This window comes from Lonchura striata, unplaced genomic scaffold (genome assembly GCF_046129695.1).
Source record: "Lonchura striata isolate bLonStr1 unplaced genomic scaffold, bLonStr1.mat Scaffold_100, whole genome shotgun sequence".
Taxonomy (NCBI): Eukaryota; Metazoa; Chordata; class Aves; order Passeriformes; family Estrildidae; genus Lonchura; species Lonchura striata.
The window spans coordinates 866,683-872,730 of NW_027461077.1; positions in this window are offsets into that span (position 1 = coordinate 866,683).

The window sequence follows — 6,048 nt, forward strand, 5'->3', positions numbered from 1 at the left end:
TGCTTTCTGACGGCCGTGATCTTTCGATTACTCTTGCCCAGCTCGTTGTTTTAACGTGCACATGCCGTCCTGGCATTCAGTGCACAGTGAAAGCAATTGCAAAAGTCCAGCAGCTGCTGACTCCCAAACTCCAGGCTATGTTCTTGCTTCTCGACAACTCAACGCAGCCCTTCATTTCTGCAGTTGCCATCGAGGTCTCTGCACTCGGAGACTCAGAGGACGCGCACGAGTTTCCCAGGAGGGGCTGCATCAGGACGAATTCAAAACTCAGGAAAATTGTCCTGGAACACCTTCCCTAAGGATACTAGAATGGAATTGAAGAGGCAGGCGAGCGGCCACCACGGTCCTCTAGCAGTCCTTAGGCGGCGCGGAGAAGCCGGGTGCTCTGCGGCTTCGTTCTTCGCCCTCGTACAAGCTACCGCTCTGTCCGCTCCCGGAGCAGGAGAAGCGGCTGCTTCGCGCACACAACAGCGGAGCGGCAGCCCTACGCTCCGAAGCGCTGCTTCAGCCGAAAGACGCCGGCCACCGGCGCTTAGCTTCGGACAGCTCCGGAGAGCCGTAGTGTGCGTCTGCACTAGACTGCATGATAACGAAAAGCTTTGGCAGTGTGTCTCGCAGGGAGATAGCTTAGGAGCGCAGCGCACTTTTGCCTCCCTTGTCCAGAAACACGCATTTGCTGCACACTCCAAAAACACTGCTCTTCCTATGGTAATATGTAAGCTGCTGTCTGACGCCCGTTCTCTTCTGCCCACTCTTGCCCAGCTCGTTGTTTTAACGTGCACGTGCCGTCCTGGCATTCAGTGCACAGTGAAAGCAATCGCAAAAGTCCAGCAGCTGCTGACTGCCAAACACAAGGCGCTGGCTATGTTCTTGCTTCTCGACAACTCAACGCAGCCCTTCATTTCTGCAGCTGCCATCGAGTTCTCTGCATCTCGAGCCTTCGGAAACGAGCACGAGTTTCCCAAGAGGGGCTTCATCAGGACGAATTCAAAACCCAGGAAAATTGTCTCGGAGCATTTTCAATAAAGCATGCCAGCAGTGCATTGAAAAGGCAGGGAGCTTTAGCCACCGTCCTCTATCAGTCGCAAGACTGTGCACACAATGTCGTCTCTCTGCAGCAACGTTCTTTGCCCTCGTACAAGCTACAGCTCTCTCCGGCTCCCGGAGCAGGAGAAGCGGCTGCTTCGCGCACACAACAGCGGAGCGGCAGCCCTACGCTCCGAAGCGCTGCTTCAGCCGAAAGACGCCGGCCACCGGCGCTTGGCTTCGGACAGCTCCGGAGAGCCGTAGTGTGCGTCTGCACTGGACTGCATCATAGCGAAAAGCTTTGGCAGTGTGTCTCGCAGGGAGATAGCTTAGGAGCGCAGCGCACTTATGCCTCCCTTGTCCAAAAACACGATTTTACTGCACACTCCAAAAATAGTGCTCTTTCCTGGGCAATACGTAAGCTGCTATCTAGCGGCCGTGATTTTTCGGCTACTCTTGCTCAGCTAGTTGTTTTAACGTGCACAGGCCGTCCTGGCTTTCAGTGCACAGTGATAGCAATCGCAAAAGTCTAGCAGCTGCTGACTCCCAAACACAAGGCGCTGGCTATGTTCTTGCTTCTCGACAACTCAACGCAGCCCTTCATTTCTGCAGTTGCCATCGAGGTCTCTGCATGTCGGAAACTCAGAGGACGAGCACGAGTTTCCCAGGAGGGGCTGCATCAGGACGAATTCAAAACTCAGGAAAATTGTCCTGGAACACCTTCCCTAAGGATGCTAGAATGGAATTGAAGAGGCAGGCGAGCGGCCACCACCGTCCTCTAGCAGTCCTTAGGGTGCGCGCAGAAGGCCGGTGCTCTGCGGCTTCGTTCTTCGCCCTCGTACAAGCTACCGCTCTGTCCGGCTCCCGGAGCAGGAGAAGCGGCTGCTTCGCGCACACAACAGCGGAGCGGCAGCCCTACGCTCCGAAGCGCTGCTTCAGCCGAAAGACGCCGGCCACCGGCGCTTGGCTTCGGACAGCTCCGGAGAGCCGTAGTGTGCGTCTGCACTGGACTGCATCATAGCGAAAAGCTTTGGCAGTGTGTCTCGCAGGGAGATAGCTTAGGAGCGCAGCGCACTTATGCCTCCCTTGTCCAAAAACACGATTTTACTGCACACTCCAAACACAATGCTCTTTCCAGGGCAATATATAAGCTGCTTTCTGACGGCCGTGATCTTTCGATTACTCTTGCCCAGCTCGTTGTTTTAACGTGCACATGCCGTCCTGGCATTCAGTGCACAGTGAAAGCAATTGCAAAAGTCCAGCAGCTGCTGACTCCCAAACTCCAGGCTATGTTCTTGCTTCTCGACAACTCAACGCAGCCCTTCATTTCTGCAGTTGCCATCGAGGTCTCTGCACTCGGAGACTCAGAGGACGCGCACGAGTTTCCCAGGAGGGGCTGCATCAGGACGAATTCAAAACTCAGGAAAATTGTCCTGGAACACCTTCCCTAAGGATACTAGAATGGAATTGAAGAGGAAGGCGAGCGGCCACCACGGTCCTCTAGCAGTCCTTAGGGGGCGCGGAGAAGCCGGGTGCTCTGCGGCTTCGTTCTTCGCCCTCGTACAAGCTACCGCTCTGTCCGGCTCCCGGAGCAGGAGAAGCGGCTGCTTCGCGCACACAACAGCGGAGCGGCAGCCCTACGCTCCGAAGCGCTGCTTCAGCCGAAAGACGCCGGCCACCGGCGCTTAGCTTCGGACAGCTCCGGAGAGCCGTAGTGTGCGTCTGCACTAGACTGCATGATAACGAAAAGCTTTGGCAGTGTGTCTCGCAGGGAGATAGCTTAGGAGCGCAGCGCACTTTTGCCTCCCTTGTCCAGAAACACGCATTTGCTGCACACTCCAAAAACACTGCTCTTCCTATGGTAATATGTAAGCTGCTGTCTGACGCCCGTTCTCTTCTGCCCACTCTTGCCCAGCTCGTTGTTTTAACGTGCACGTGCCGTCCTGGCATTCAGTGCACAGTGAAAGCAATCGCAAAAGTCCAGCAGCTGCTGACTCCCAAACACAAGGCGCTGGCTATGTTCTTGCGTCTCGACAACTCAACGCAGCCCTTCATTTCTGCAGTTGCCATCGAGGTCTCTGCATGTCGGAGCCTCAGAGGACGAGCAGGAGTTTCCCAGGAGGGGCTGTATCAGGAGGAATTCAAAACTCAGGAAAATTGTCCTGGAACACCTTCCCTAAGGATGCTAGAATGGAATTGAAGAGGCAGGCGTGCGGCCACCACGGTCCTCTAGCAGTCCTCTAGTGTGCGCGCAGAAGCCGGGTGCTCTGCGGCTTCGTTCTTCGCCCTCGTACAAGCTACCGCTCTCTCCGGCTCCCGGAGCAGGAGAAGCGGCTGCTTCGCGCACACAACAGCGGAGCGGCAGCCCTACGCTCCGAAGCGCTGCTTCAGCCGAAAGACGCCGGCCACCGGCGCTTAGCTTCGGACAGCTCCGGAGAGCCGTAGTGTGCGTCTGCACTAGACTGCATGATAACGAAAAGCTTTGGCAGTGTGTCTCGCAGGGAGATAGCTTAGGAGCGCAGCGCACTTTTGCCTCCCTTGTCCAGAAACACGCATTTGCTGCACACTCCAAAAACACTGCTCTTCCTATGGTAATATGTAAGCTGCTGTCTGACGCCCGTTCTCTTCTGCCCACTCTTGCCCAGCTCGTTGTTTTAACGTGCACGTGCCGTCCTGGCATTCAGTGCACAGTGAAAGCAATCGCAAAAGTCCAGCAGCTGCTGACTGCCAAACACAAGGCGCTGGCTATGTTCTTGCTTCTCGACAACTCAACGCAGCCCTTCATTTCTGCAGCTGCCATCGAGTTCTCTGCATCTCGAGCCTTCGGAAACGAGCACGAGTTTCCCAAGAGGGGCTTCATCAGGACGAATTCAAAACCCAGGAAAATTGTCTCGGAGCATTTTCAATAAAGCATGCCAGCAGTGCATTGAAAAGGCAGGGAGCTTTAGCCACCGTCCTCTATCAGTCGCAAGACTGTGCACACAATGTCGTCTCTCTGCAGCAACGTTCTTTGCCCTCGTACAAGCTACAGCTCTCTCCGGCTCCCGGAGCAGGAGAAGCGGCTGCTTCGCGCACACAACAGCGGAGCGGCAGCCCTACGCTCCGAAGCGCTGCTTCAGCCGAAAGACGCCGGCCACCGGCGCTTGGCTTCGGACAGCTCCGGAGAGCCGTAGTGTGCGTCTGCACTGGACTGCATCATAGCGAAAAGCTTTGGCAGTGTGTCTCGCAGGGAGATAGCTTAGGAGCGCAGCGCACTTATGCCTCCCTTGTCCAAAAACACGATTTTACTGCACACTCCAAAAATAGTGCTCTTTCCTGGGCAATACGTAAGCTGCTATCTAGCGGCCGTGATTTTTCGGCTACTCTTGCTCAGCTAGTTGTTTTAACGTGCACAGGCCGTCCTGGCTTTCAGTGCACAGTGATAGCAATCGCAAAAGTCTAGCAGCTGCTGACTCCCAAACACAAGGCGCTGGCTATGTTCTTGCTTCTCGACAACTCAACGCAGCCCTTCATTTCTGCAGTTGCCATCGAGGTCTCTGCATGTCGGAAACTCAGAGGACGAGCACGAGTTTCCCAGGAGGGGCTGCATCAGGACGAATTCAAAACTCAGGAAAATTGTCCTGGAACACCTTCCCTAAGGATGCTAGAATGGAATTGAAGAGGCAGGCGAGCGGCCACCACCGTCCTCTAGCAGTCCTTAGGGTGCGCGCAGAAGGCCGGTGCTCTGCGGCTTCGTTCTTCGCCCTCGTACAAGCTACCGCTCTGTCCGGCTCCCGGAGCAGGAGAAGCGGCTGCTTCGCGCACACAACAGCGGAGCGGCAGCCCTACGCTCCGAAGCGCTGCTTCAGCCGAAAGACGCCGGCCACCGGCGCTTGGCTTCGGACAGCTCCGGAGAGCCGTAGTGTGCGTCTGCACTGGACTGCATGATAGCGAAAAGCTTTGGCAGTGTGTCTCGCAGGGAGATAGCTTAGGAGCGCAGCGCACTTATGCCTCCCTTGTCCAAAAACACGATTTTACTGCACACTCCAAACACAATGCTCTTTCCAGGGCAATATATAAGCTGCTTTCTGACGGCCGTGATCTTTCGATTACTCTTGCCCAGCTCGTTGTTTTAACGTGCACATGCCGTCCTGGCATTCAGTGCACAGTGAAAGCAATTGCAAAAGTCCAGCAGCTGCTGACTCCCAAACTCCAGGCTATGTTCTTGCTTCTCGACAACTCAACGCAGCCCTTCATTTCTGCAGTTGCCATCGAGGTCTCTGCACTCGGAGACTCAGAGGACGCGCACGAGTTTCCCAGGAGGGGCTGCATCAGGACGAATTCAAAACTCAGGAAAATTGTCCTGGAACACCTTCCCTAAGGATACTAGAATGGAATTGAAGAGGAAGGCGAGCGGCCACCACGGTCCTCTAGCAGTCCTTAGGGGGCGCGGAGAAGCCGGGTGCTCTGCGGCTTCGTTCTTCGCCCTCGTACAAGCTACCGCTCTGTCCGGCTCCCGGAGCAGGAGAAGCGGCTGCTTCGCGCACACAACAGCGGAGCGGCAGCCCTACGCTCCGAAGCGCTGCTTCAGCCGAAAGACGCCGGCCACCGGCGCTTAGCTTCGGACAGCTCCGGAGAGCCGTAGTGTGCGTCTGCACTAGACTGCATGATAACGAAAAGCTTTGGCAGTGTGTCTCGCAGGGAGATAGCTTAGGAGCGCAGCGCACTTTTGCCTCCCTTGTCCAGAAACACGCATTTGCTGCACACTCCAAAAACACTGCTCTTCCTATGGTAATATGTAAGCTGCTGTCTGACGCCCGTTCTCTTCTGCCCACTCTTGCCCAGCTCGTTGTTTTAACGTGCACGTGCCGTCCTGGCATTCAGTGCACAGTGAAAGCAATCGCAAAAGTCCAGCAGCTGCTGACTCCCAAACACAAGGCGCTGGCTATGTTCTTGCGTCTCGACAACTCAACGCAGCCCTTCATTTCTGCAGTTGCCATCGAGGTCTCTGCATGTCGGAGCCTCAGAGGACGAGCAGGAGTT